The following is a 14,318-nucleotide window of genomic DNA, read 5'->3' as shown; positions in this document are numbered from 1 at the left end:
AACGCTCTGTCGTATCATGGACACGGTCCCAACTTTGAATTTACTATAGAATTTTGTGACTTTATCTCGGAATTGACATTTGCCACATTAATAGTTTTGAGAAGCGTAAATACGAATATGACAGTTGCGAGGAGCAATTCTCCTGAAGATATATCGTGTTCCTTTTCTCACAAAATCACAAAATCATCCAACATCGTTGTAGGGTACATTGCAACTGAACCAATGGCTCAACCATTTCTGTACATGCATTTTCATCCAGTTGTAAATGGTGATCTTCATTGACACAAAAAGTGAAAGCGGGGGACACCAGAAACGGGCTTCACACATTGTACCCCTGTGGACAATCCAACCCGCGTCTTCGGCGTGACGAGCGAACGCTTTAACCACTAAGCTATCAACCACCCCTTTTGACAAAATAAGACAACGTATATCATATTGGAAGTAATCGATGGATTATTACTATTGACAATTCCTTTTCCGCAAATTGCAAATGGTTCCAACAGATCAGTTTGAAGAATAAATTGATCAGCAGTTTGGTCTGCATATTGCTATTATTATTCCCTCAGGAGGCGAGTTTTCACCAGAGAACGGGAATGTACGTTTACTGTCTCCCTCCTCCCTGAGAAACCAACGAGCAAGGATATGGTGCCGACAAACCCACAAACGTGAACAGGGAGATCCGGGATTCGTCTGGCAAGCCACGGAAAGTGACTCTGTCCACGGGTCTCAAACAGGAGTTCGATATCAGCCTCAACGAACAACATTGAAGCGTTAGTAAATTCTCCCGTTTCCCCTTTACGGTCAGCCAAGATGTGAGTGGCTGTTTGTGTTCGTCCGGACTTATCTCGGTTTGATAGTGCTTACCCACTGAGATACCATCCCGCTGTTTAACACGGATACCCAACTCAGACACATTGCACTGACTCTCAGCCGCCTTGTCCTTGTTTCATCACGTTGATACCGAGCGCCAAGCAAGGTAACGAGTTCCATCTTTTAAGGTTTTTTGGTCATATTCAAGGAATGCTGGTGTTAGTATCTCCCACACATGTATCGTTGCGTTGACTCTGTTATGCAGAAGAAGGTCGATTCATGCGCAGATCCAAAACTTACCTCACAGTCCTATATTGCGTGTGCGAACGCGTAACAGTCAGCTGATCGATTCTAATCAATGGCGGAGTTTACTTGGTACCAATGCTGCCCACATGAACAACGACATAGAGCTTGGGCCTTTTGACGTTTAATGTCCCCATTAACGAAATGGTATATAATCATAATCCCCTAAAACTCAAACGCATATATTGTTTTTCAAGATTTCATTCTGTGACTTTACGAGGCATTAAAAGCGATACGCTGGCCATGCATGTGCATGGAAGATTAACGTGGAAATCTTTGCCTGTGACGTCAATGTCAGAATCTCAAGAACGGCAGTCATAACGCCTACAGTACCATATGGTCAATCGTTGGCCTGAATGGCTGCCGAATACCATCTGCCCGAAAAACCAACGGATGACACTTGTGGACTGGCAGCCCATTCTTGCTGAGATGAGGTGGGTGAAATGAGGTTTGACGTCGCGACATGCATGTGCACATGTGTGTGTGTGTGGCTGCTTGTGCTTGTCCGGACTAATGCCGATTGTATAGTGCTAGCCAACTGAGATATCATACCGCAGTTGAACATGGATACCCAACTCGGACACAGTACACTGACTCCGAGACGACCAGTCCTTGTTTCGGCCCTTTAACGCCGTGCATCAGGCAGTGTAACAACAAGTGCCGTCTTTTAACGTCTTTTGGTTTGACGCGGCCGGAGATCGAACCCCGCTCTCCAGGCAGACGCTCTATCCACTATGACACCAAAGCGGCCCATTCCACATGAAGAGTGTTAGGCCTGTGTTTGTGAGTTTGTTGGCGTGTTGGGTCCATGTCTGCGAGTGTGTTGGTGAGTATGCTGGGTCCGTGCTGGTGAGTGTGTTGGTAAGAGTGTTGGTGAGTGTGTTAGGTCCGTGTTGGTGAGTGTGTTAGGTCCGTGTTGACGAGTGTGTTAGGTCCGTGTTGGTGAGTGTGTTAGGTCCGTGTTGATGAGTGTGTTAGGTCCGTGTTGGTAAGTGTGTTAGGTCCGTGTTGGTGAGTGTGTTAGGTCCGTGTTGGTGAGTGTGTTAGGTCCGTGTTGGTGAGTGTGTTAGGTCCGTGTTGGTGAGTGTGATAGGTCCGTGTTGGTGAGTGTGATAGGTCCGTGTTGGTGAGTGTGATAGGTCCGTGTTGGTGAGTGTGTTAGGTCCGTGTTGGTGAGTGTGATAGGTCCTTGTTGGTGAGTGTGATAGGTCCGTGTTGGTGAGTGTGATAGGTCCGTGTTGGTGAGTGTGTTAGGTCCGTGTTGGTGAGTGTGTTAGGTCCGTGTTGGTGAGTGAGTTAGGTCCGTGTTGGTGAGTGTGTTAGGTCCGTGTTGGTGAGTGAGTTAGGTCTGTGTTGGTGAGTGTGTTAGGTCCGTGTTGGTGAGTGTGTTAGGTCCGTGTTGGTGAGTGTGTTAGGTCCGTGTTGGTGAGTGAGTTAGGTCCGTGTTGGTGAGTGAGTTAGGTCCGTGTTGACGAGTGTGTTAGGTCCGTGTTGGTGAGTGTGTTAGGTCCGTGTTGGTGAGTGTGTTAGGTCCGTGTTGGTGAGTGTGTTAGGTCCGTGTTGGTGAGTGTATTAGGTCCGTGTTGGTGAGTGTGTTAGGTCCGTGTTGGTGAGTGAGATAGGTCCGTGTTGGTGAGTGTGTTAGGTCCGTGTTGGTGAGTGAGTTAGGTCCGTGTTGGTGAGTGTGTTAGGTCCTTGTTGGTGAGTGAGTAAGGTCCGTGTTGGTGAGTGAGTTAGGTCCGTGTTGGTGAGTGAGATAGGTCCGTGTTGGTGAGTGTGTTAGGTCCGTGTTGGTGAGTGAGTAAGGTCCGTGTTGGTGAGTGAGTTAGGTCCGTGTTGGTGAGTGTGTTAGGTCCGTGTTGGTGAGTGAGTTAGGTCCGTGTTGGTGAGTGAGATGGGTCCGTGTTGGTGAGTGTGTTAGGTCCGTGTTGGTGAGTGAGTTAGGTCCGTGTTGGTGAGTGTGTTAGGTCCGTGTTGGTGAGTGAGTTAGGTCCTTGTTGGTGAGTGAGTAAGGTCCGTGTTGGTGAGTGAGTTAGGTCCTTGTTGGTGAGTGAGTTAGGTCCGTGTTGGTGAGTGTGTTAGTAAGAGTGTTGGTGAGTGTGTTGGTGAGCATGATGGGTCCGTTTTTTTGTATGTGCTGGTGTGCGTGTTTGTGAACGTGTTGGTAAGAGAGTTTTGGTGAGCGTGTAGGAAAGTGTGTGAGCGACTGTCTTGGTGAGTGTGTTGATGAGCGTGTTGGTGGGTGTGTTGGTGGGTGTGTTGGTGAATGTGTCTGGTTCGTGTTGGTGAGCGTGTTAGTGAGTGCGTTGGTTAGCGTGTAGGTGAGCGTGAGGTAAGTGTGTGAGCGATTGTCTTGGTGAGTGTGTTGGTGGGTGTGTTGGTGAATGTGTCTGGTTCGTGTTGGTGAGCGTGTTGGTGAGTGCGTTGGTTAGCGTGAAGGTGAGCGTGAGGTAAGTGTGTGAGCGATTGTCTTGGTGGGTGTGTTGGTGAGTGTACATGTGTTGGTGGGTGTGTTGGTGAATGTGTCTGGTTCGTGTTGGTGAGCGTGTTGGTGAGTGCGTTGGTTAGCGTGAAGATGAGCGTGAGGTAAGTGTGTGAGTGATTGTCTTTGTGGGTGTGTTGGTGAGTGTGTTGGTGGGTGTGTTGGTGAATGTGTCTGGTTTGTGTTGGTGAGCGTGTGTGAGTGCGTTGGTTAGCGTGAAGGTGAGCGTGAGGTAAGTGTGTGAGCGATTGTCTTGGTGGGTGTGTTGGTGGGTGTGTTGGTGAATGTGTCTGGTTCGTGTTGGTGAGCGTGTTGGTGAGTGCGTTGGTTAGCGTGAAGGTGAGCGTGAGGTAAGTGTGTGAGCGATTGTCTTGGTGGGTGTGTTGGTGAGTGTGTTGGTGGGTGTGTTGGTGAATGTGTCTGGTTCGTGTTGGTGAGCGTGTTGGTGAGTGCGTTGGTTAGCGTGTAGGTGAGCGTGAGGTAAGTGTGTGAGCGATTGTCTTGGTGGGTGTGTTGGTGGGTGTGTTGGTGAATGTGTCTGGTTCGTGTTGGTGAGCGTGCCGCTCGGGTCCGTATCATTGCATTTTTACCATTACTCTGGTATTCAAGCCCTTTAACATTTTAATATGAAAAGCTTCAAACTAAAATTCGCATTCGTAGTTGATACTTTTAAATCCTCGAAACATCGTGGTAAAACATTATATGAGATGGGTTTCCGTTAATAGTAAAAGGTTCAAACTTCAGAAATCTTACTTTGAATTCACAACTTTCAGGCCATTATCGTTACATTCACACTTTCGGCATACATTCGCGTTAACGTTGAACTCTGAGTGAAATGAGTGTGTTTTGGGGGGTAAAGAAATAGGTTTACTGTGTCTGTAAATCAACACAGATGACAGTTCACATAAGGAGTACAAGACAGACAATACATTACAGTCACATTACATACACACATACTTAAGTCTTTGCACAGGTATTTCTTTTGTTAAGTGAAGAGCAAAGCCTCTAATTAATAACCCAAAAGTACAAAAAGTAAGTTGAGGTGAAATGGGGTTTCGTTCTCATTCAAAATGATTTTCCTTCTGAGTTAGGTCCGTGTTGACGAGTGTGTTAGGTCCGTGTTGGTGAGTGTATTAGGTCCGTGTTGGTGAGTGTGTTAGGTCCGTGTTGGTGAGTGTGTTAGGTCCGTGTTGGTGAGTGTATTAGGTCCGTGTTGGTGAGTGTGTTAGGTCCGTGTTGGTGAGTGAGATAGGTCCGTGTTGGTGAGTGAGATAGGTCCGTGTTGGTGAGTGTGTTAGGTCCGTGTTGGTGAGTGAGTTAGGTCCGTGTTGGTGAGTGTGTTAGGTCCGTGTTGGTGAGTGTGTTAGGTCCGTGTTGGTGAGTGAGTTAGGTCCGTGTTGGTGAGTGAGATAGTTCCGTGTTGGTGAGTGTGTTAGGTCCGTGTTGGTGAGTGTGTTAGGTCCGTGTTGGTGAGTGAGTTAGGTCCGTGTTGGTGAGTGAGTTAGGTCCGTGTTGACGAGTGTGTTAGGTCCGTGTTGGTGAGTGTATTAGGTCCGTGTTGGTGAGTGTGTTAGGTCCGTGTTGGTGAGTGTGTTAGGTCCGTGTTGGTGAGTGAGATAGGTCCGTGTTGGTGAGTGTGTTAGGTCCGTGTTGGTGAGTGTGTTAGGTCCGTGTTGGTGAGTGAGATAGGTCCGTGTTGGTGAGTGAGTTAGGTCCGTGTTGGTGAGTGTGTTAGGTCCGTGTTGGTGAGTGAGTAAGGTCCGTGTTGGTGAGTGAGTTAGGTCCGTGTTGGTGAGTGAGATAGGTCCGTGTTGGTGAGTGTGTTAGGTCCGTGTTGGTGAGTGAGTTAGGTCCGTGTTGGTGAGTGAGATAGGTCCGTGTTGGTGAGTGTGTTAGGTCCTTGTTGGTGAGTGAGTAAGGTCCGTGTTGGTGAGTGAGTTAGGTCCGTGTTGGTGAGTGAGTTAGGTCCGTGTTGACGAGTGTGTTAGGTCCGTGTTGGTGAGTGTATTAGGTCCGTGTTGGTGAGTGTGTTAGGTCCGTGTTGGTGAGTGTGTTAGGTCCGTGTTGGTGAGTGAGATAGGTCCGTGTTGGTGAGTGTGTTAGGTCCGTGTTGGTGAGTGTGTTAGGTCCGTGTTGGTGAGTGAGATAGGTCCGTGTTGGTGAGTGAGTTAGGTCCGTGTTGGTGAGTGTGTTAGGTCCGTGTTGGTGAGTGAGTAAGGTCCGTGTTGGTGAGTGAGTTAGGTCCGTGTTGGTGAGTGAGATAGGTCCGTGTTGGTGAGTGTGTTAGGTCCGTGTTGGTGAGTGAGTTAGGTCCGTGTTGGTGAGTGAGATAGGTCCGTGTTGGTGAGTGTGTTAGGTCCTTGTTGGTGAGTGAGTAAGGTCCGTGTTGGTGAGTGAGTTAGGTCCGTGTTGGTGAGTGAGTTAGGTCCGTGTTGACGAGTGTGTTAGGTCCGTGTTGGTGAGTGTATTAGGTCCGTGTTGGTGAGTGTGTTAGGTCCGTGTTGGTGAGTGTGTTAGGTCCGTGTTGGTGAGTGAGATAGGTCCGTGTTGGTGAGTGTGTTAGGTCCGTGTTGGTGAGTGTGTTAGGTCCGTGTTGGTGAGTGAGATAGGTCCGTGTTGGTGAGTGAGTTAGGTCCGTGTTGGTGAGTGTGTTAGGTCCGTGTTGGTGAGTGAGTAAGGTCCGTGTTGGTGAGTGAGTTAGGTCCGTGTTGGTGAGTGAGATAGGTCCGTGTTGGTGAGTGTGTTAGGTCCGTGTTGGTGAGTGAGTTAGGTCCGTGTTGGTGAGTGAGATAGGTCCGTGTTGGTGAGTGTGTTAGGTCCTTGTTGGTGAGTGAGTAAGGTCCGTGTTGGTGAGTGAGTTAGGTCCGTGTTGGTGAGTGAGATAGGTCCGTGTTGGTGAGTGTGTTAGTAAGAGTGTTGGTGAGTGTGTTGGTGAGCATGATGGGTCCGCTTTTTTGTATGTGCTGGTGTGCGTGTTTGTGAACGTGTTGGTAAGAGAGTTTTGGTGAGCGTGTAGGAAAGTGTGTGAGCGACTGTCTTGGTGAGTGTGTTGATGAGCGTGTTGGTGGGTGTGTTGGTGGGTGTGTTGGTGAATGTGTCTGGTTCGTGTTGGTGAGCGTGTTAGTGAGTGCGTTGGTTAGCGTGTAGGTGAGCGTGAGGTAAGTGTGTGAGCGATTGTCTTGGTGAGTGTGTTGGTGGGTGTGTTGGTGAATGTGTCTGGTTCGTGTTGGTGAGCGTGTTGGTGAGTGCGTTGGTTAGCGTGAAGGTGAGCGTGAGGTAAGTGTGTGAGCGATTGTCTTGGTGGGTGTGTTGGTGAGTGTACATGTGTTGGTGGGTGTGTTGGTGAATGTGTCTGGTTCGTGTTGGTGAGCGTGTTGGTGAGTGCGTTGGTTAGCGTGAAGATGAGCGTGAGGTAAGTGTGTGAGTGATTGTCTTGGTGGGTGTGTTGGTGAGTGTGTTGGTGGGTGTGTTGGTGAATGTGTCTGGTTCGTGTTGGTGAGCGTGTGTGAGTGCGTTGGTTAGCGTGAAGGTGAGCGTGAGGTAAGTGTGTGAGCGATTGTCTTGGTGGGTGTGTTGGTGGGTGTGTTGGTGAATGTGTCTGGTTCGTGTTGGTGAGCGTGTTGGTGAGTGCGTTGGTTAGCGTGAAGGTGAGCGTGAGGTAAGTGTGTGAGCGATTGTCTTGGTGGGTGTGTTGGTGAGTGTGTTGGTGGGTGTGTTGGTGAATGTGTCTGGTTCGTGTTGGTGAGCGTGTTGGTGAGTGCGTTGGTTAGCGTGTAGGTGAGCGTGAGGTAAGTGTGTGAGCGATTGTCTTGGTGGGTGTGTTGGTGGGTGTGTTGGTGAAAGTGTCTGGTTCGTGTTGGTGAGCGTGCCGCTCGGGTCCGTATCATTGCATTTTTACCATTACTCTGGTATTCAAGCCCTTTAACATTTTAATATGAAAAGCTTCAAACTAAAATTCGCATTCGTAGTTGATACTTTTAAATCCTCGAAACATCGTGGTAAAACATTATATGAGATGGGTTTCCGTTAATAGTAAAAGGTTCAAACTTCAGAAATCTTACTTTGAATTCACAACTTTCAGGCCATTATCGTTACATTCACACTTTCGGCATACATTCGCGTTAACGTTGAACTCTGAGTGAAATGAGTGTGTTTTGGGGGGTAAAGAAATAGGTTTACTGTGTCTGTAAATCAACACAGATGACAGTTCACATAAGGAGTACAAGACAGACAATACATTACAGTCACATTACATACACACATACTTAAATCTTTGCACAGGTATTTCTTTTGTTAAGTGAAGAGCAAAGCCTCTAATTAATAACCCAAAAGTACAAAAAGTAAGTTGAGGTGAAATGGGGTTTCGTTCTCATTCAAAATGATTTTCCTTCTGTAGCTTGTGTAGCCGCGTGTACTGGTCTGGACAGGTCGTTAGAGGCGACTAAGGGGATCAGATGGTCCGGCTCGCTGACTTGGTTGATGCATGCCAATGTATCCCAATTGCGTGGATCGATGCTCATGATATCAATCACTCGATTATTTACAGACCACCGTCATATAGCTAGAATAATGTTGTCTGAGGCGTTAAACAACCAGAACTAGTCCGGACTAATCCGAGTACCACAGTGCTCGCCCACTGTCGCAGTTTGAACATGAATACCATGAACACCACATGACATGTTGTCTGGCTGACACACTACATTCTTTGATACGGAATCTATCACATTCATTTCTAGATCCAACATCCCCTGTGAAGATCCGGAATAGAATTGACCTTCAGCAATCTATGTTTGACATAAGAGGTGACTAAAGGGCAGAAACCTCGTTTCCTTTGCAATATTTTCTATGAGAGTGGTTTCTGTTAGTAGTCAGTCAAGTTAAGGTGAACGTTGAACTCTGAGGGAAATGAGTGCGTGTTTGTACATACGTTTGGGGGTAAAACATGGGTTTATTATGCCTGTAAATCAAAATTTAGTGGAGACAACTAAAACATAAAGATGACATTTCGCATAAAATTTTATGACTTCAAGACAAGACATAAAAGTCACAATACATTTGCATAAACACAACCTTACACGGGCATTTCTATTTTAAGTGAAGAGCAAAACCCTTCAATTAATGATCCGGGCATCCTAAAAGTCATTTCAGGTGAAATGGTTTTTGTTTTCATTCAAGATTTTTGTGCTTCTATAGCTTGCGTGTGTAGGTTATTGTACTAGTCCGGACAGATCCGAAAAGATCCGAGTAAGGATAGGTCTTCATCAACTCATTGCTTGTCGTAAGAGGCGAGTAACGGGATTGGGTGGTCAGCCTCAGTGACTTGGTTGATGCATGCCATCGTATCCCATTTCAAATTTAAAACTGGTTTAATATACGCGTTTATTTAATTGTCGCAAATTTAACAAAACTAAGTTTTGCGATGAAAATTAAGGCTTCAGTGTATGAAAGCGAAAATATGCGGAATAAATGATCTCTGAGTTCGAACATTCAACCAACGAAATAAAAACCACAACTATTGAGGATCATGAAAAAGTATGACAAGCATAAGGGGAGGGTCATTATTGTCAGAACATAAGTGCATCAAAAACCTCTGACTTCCAATGAGTGAGTGAGTGTGGATTTACGCAGCTTTTGGCAACATTCCAGCAATATAACGGCGGGGGACACCAGAAATGGGCTTCACTAATTGTACCCATGTCGGAAATCGAACCCGGTCTTCGGCGTGACGAGCGAACGCTTTATACACTAGGCTACCCGTGAACTCGGAGAACATCAGTAGTGTTAAAGTTACATGTGATACATGAAAACCCAAAACAACACATTCAATTAGTCTACGTGACAACTATGTTAATGTTAAACATAGGTGAACAAATTGCTTATGATTTAAGATAGAATTCAAAATATGAACTGTGATTTTCTGTGTTTTTCCTGAAGTACGATAACTATGATACAACGATCTTCTAAAATGAAGGATGATGAAAACAACTTACCAGGTGTGACAGCAACTCTTTATTACATCATGTACAAAGTTATGTGAGCACAGAATTACATGGTTTGACACCTTATATAATTGTACAATCATTAGCGGAACTACTGTGATAAAGCAAAAGGCGTCAATGTTGTCAGTTAGAGGAGTCATCAAAGCCTGGTAACGCAGATAACAGTAATAACCTTATAATCCGTTTTCGTTCCTTCTTTGGTGCTCTTCACCCTGGTAGGGGGCACGGGTGGCCCAGTCGTCTGAGGCACCGCTGTGCATTCCTTGGGCACGCCAGAAACCTAATTTTGTGGGCTCGAATTCGGGTCCGCCCCGATTATGTTTCTAGGTTTGTCAGCACCATACCCGTGCTCGTGGGTTTCACCGAAGTGGTAAGACCTGCATCACTTCGGGCGTTCCTCCCACATTAAGCTGACACGCCGCGATATAACTGGAATACTGTTAAAAGCGGCGTTAAACCAAACTCACTTACTTCACCCTGGGTCCCTTGTTTCCTTCTCCTTTAATCCCTCTGAATGTCAGATCTTGACTTTCCCGTCCGAAATTTGAACGAAACCAATTCTGTAATCAACGTTACTAGATGATGTAATCTACGTCACAACTGAAACGGTTGTCATACACTCATAAATTACTGTTATTGCTGAATTTAGGAACATTTTTTTTGTCAAATTAAAATGTTAAAGGGCAAGTTCTCACGAAAAAAATACTTGTACTTTTTCAGCATGAAAAGTATTTACCCAGTTGTTTCAGAGGCAAAACAATACAAATATCACAAATATCTAATTTATTTTATTCATTAAAACGGTTCACATTTTTCACATATACCGAGAGTTCTATTTCCGTAATAAACACACCATGGCTTATGCCCCTTGCAATATGACATCACTGGTGCCAATTCATTGATAAAGGAATGACGTCATTAGACTTTATTAGACCCGTTTCACGTGGTGTAGGTACAGGTGTGTGGTTCTATCTTCTCAGATGCGCAGCCTATTGTTTTGTTCGGTGCCGCGCTGTTCAAAATACAACGCTAAGCACAATTACTCTACTGCAGAAAAATTATTTCCTTTACCACAAGTAATCAAACAAACTGCAACAACCTAGACATGGGTAAATTTGTTGTAATGTACGGTACCATGAAACAAGCCAATCTAGAAACTAGTTATACAATTCTTCAGATACATTTAAGCATAAACTCTTCCAAAAATATTGACGTTCATTCTTCAGTAGTCACAGTTGTCACTGCCGTTAGGCAAGATGTACAAATAAAAGTATGTATTGTCAGGATCATGTTCAACGTGCTATTATAGAACTAATAACTCGCTGAGATCAAGCCATGTTTAACCATTAACCTTAAGACTTAAAAGTCCTTTTTCCTCATAATATATACTCCAAATCGTGGATTAACACGTTAATGTTTCATTTACATACCTTATTTATCCTTAAATGCCTGACAAGTCAACATATTTATTGGCTCTCACATGGCAGTGAATTTTGACAGGATGGGTTTCTTCTCAGCCCTAGGAACCACTTGCATTGGTTCAAGGGAAGCATGCAATGAATTAATACCAAAACCGTTCACAGACATTCTGATTCATGAATGACTTCATTGTGGATACCTTCGGGAAAACATAACGTAAATTACATCTAGTAGATTACATAATCATTTTCACTGCCTCACACAAACTTCGGTTTGCTGACAGACAAGGCATATTCATTGAAAGAGAACACGCATGATTAAGACTTCTCTCAGCTGAAAACGTTAAGATTTATTATCTTGGATGATAATGTGTGAATAGCAGTAACGTAGCTGACAACCTTGACGCATACCAGCTGGGTTTCTCGGATAAAGTTCGCCCTTGGACGCAATTTGTAGTTTTGACCATGCCACTTATTCTTATTTATTTCCCTGGACTTTTGAGGTTGAAATATAGGCAGAGTTATTTCGATGTTGGTACAAGCAACCTTTGTCCTATATATAGTATTAAAGCTGCGTAACATTGATTACATGGGATTCAGCGACATTGTTCTAAGTGTTGTTACCTTTTTGTTTGACGAAGTATTTCTATGAAATTGGGAGTAGTAATAGATTAAAGCGTCCAGGTGTGATTGGAAACCAGTTGGGTGATCTCTACAGTATGCATTTTATTTAAGGAACGTATTCATTGTGTGTAGTTAAAAAACGACACGGAAATATAAGCCATTTTGCACGATAAGAGGCTGCGTGATGAAAACATCCGATTGCAATGCGTGGTTATACAGTTAATCATTTTAACACATAGTTATATGATCTAAAATTCACTCAAACACTGTTCCCGTAGCATATTTTGTAGAGATATATTACGACGACAGTATATATCGCTACGTGTTTGTTGAGAAAGGGTGCCCAATGTCACAGTGAAAAGGTCGCCTGCCCCGTGGTTGTGGGATATATGCTCTTCAACGAAAGTAGTGTGGATCATGAAATGAAAATGCTAACAAGTCTTAGAACAAAAATAAGTGTTGACAAGAAACATCCTGTGCCAAAACGTTTAAGTCCACGTTTTGCGCCTCCTCACAAAACGCATGTTGTCAACAGACGTCAATGTCAGTTTGCTTTGTGCGTGGATTTTAACGTGAACGTCTAATGAGCCAGATTATGTTATAGAGGGTGATGTTTCGTATTCACCAGTTGGACAAGATTATAATTCAGATTATTTTGAATATCCAAGACATACAAGCGATGGTTTTGTGAATACACATGGAAGATGTCATTCACAGTTGTGCAAACTTTTCAATGTACATATTCTAAATGGGCTCACAAAAGGAGATACGCCAGCAAATTATATATTCATATCCCATCAATGATGTAGTATTGTTGACTATTTCCTCATTTCAAGTGACATTTTTCACAATGTCTCTGATTTATTGGTTTTACTTCGTAGGGAATCTGACCATATGCCACTTTAATGTATCGTAAAGATATATTACAGCCGTTTCAATCAGCACCACCAACAAATAATTTACCACTGATTCCCATCATAAGATATTAGCTTCCGGAAAGTGAAACAACGAACATCCGAGAATTATTACGATGTACTGTTACTGAACAGGTGTTTGAGGAAAACTGAGGATTAGTTGAAAGTGATATAAATGGAGATTAACGAATATCTGTTCGTATTGTGGTAGTGAAATGTTTCTTCAAATCAAGAAGAGGCGTTCTTTTCGACAACATCCTGATTGGTTTGATAAACAGTGCGAAATGCTGAAAAGAGAAACATACAGGTTCTTATATCATTACAGGAAATACAAATGTATTGAAAATTTACAGAGATACTTAAATGCAAAAACAAACTGCAAAGTGAAGAGAAGATAAGGGAAGATATCAATGATGCTGTGAAAAGAAATGACTGTAAACAAATTGGGACACTGTGAAACATTTTCACCGAAATACCAATCATTCTTCTACAGTGGATCCGTCTGTGTTTTATAACTATTTCAAGTGCCTATTACAACAAGGAAGTACAGTTGACGTTTCAGATTTTGATCGTCAAGTAAATGACTTTGTTGATAACCACAAATGTGATACATGTGATGACAACCAACTAAATAGAGAAATGTTGTCATCGGAGATAACAGGGAAGAAATTACAAAGGAAATTGAAGAGCGAAAGAATGGTAAAGCGCAAGGGGTGGATGGTATTCCTGCACAATTCTTAAAGGTGGGCATTTCTTGTATTGTTCCACATTAAAACTTCTATTTAATAAGACTCTGGATAGTGGAGTTTTCCCCGAAGCATGGAATATTGGCATGATTTAACCTTTGTTTAAATCAGGTTGTAAAGCTAATCCTAATGATTACCGTGGAATTTCCCCACTAAATGTGACTGGAAAAGTGTTTACTGCTACAATTGAAAGAAGACTAAGAACATGGATTGAATTAAATGACCTTTTATCAGAATCATAAGCTGGTTTCAGAGAACATTATTCTAAAATAGACAACGTATTCACTTTACAAGCATGCTGCAGTAAATATCTGTGCACACCAAAAGGACGTTTCTTTTGTGCGTTTATAGAATTTTAAAAGGCATTTGACTTTGTACAAAGAAAAAACTTGTTATACTTAACGTTACCGAAAGGATGTCACAGTATTCTCAAAAAACCTGAACAGCGCCGTTAAATCTTGCTTGAAAATTAACAGTGAGATAACCCAATCATTTCAAACCTCGTCTGGAGTTCGTCAAGGATGCCTTTTAAGTGTGCTATTGTTTATCTTCTTCATAAATGATTTAGTTACAGAAATGTACACATCTTGTAGCCATAGCATTTTTATTTCACAAAGAACTGAATATTTAATGCGCCTTCTATTTGCGGACGATGTTGTTTCATGTTTATATACTGTGATTGGCCAACAACGACAACATGATTGTGTTTCGTGTGAGGAATTGAAGTAAATTTGAAAACAAAAATAAGCATGGACTATCCATGATAAACCGGAGAAAAATTCGACCTACTTCAAATATCTCGGAGTTATATTTTCATCGACTTTGAAGTGGACAAAGACGTGTCAAAATCTTTCCACTCAGGCTAGAAAGGCCATTATTCCAATATAAAATTTATTTCAACAATATAAACAGTTATCATTTTCTTGTGCCTGCAAAATACTTGACTCTAAAGTTTCACCAATATTATTATATGAATCTGATATGGGGAAATAAATATGAAGAAATTTAAGTATTGAAAAAGT

Source organism: Haliotis rufescens, unplaced genomic scaffold, assembly GCF_023055435.1.
Source record: "Haliotis rufescens isolate VD_foot unplaced genomic scaffold, xgHalRufe1.0.p SCAF_13, whole genome shotgun sequence".
NCBI lineage: Eukaryota > Metazoa > Mollusca > Gastropoda > Lepetellida > Haliotidae > Haliotis > Haliotis rufescens.
The sequence above is the reverse complement of the archived record's forward strand: the minus strand, read 5'-3'. Positions refer to the sequence as shown.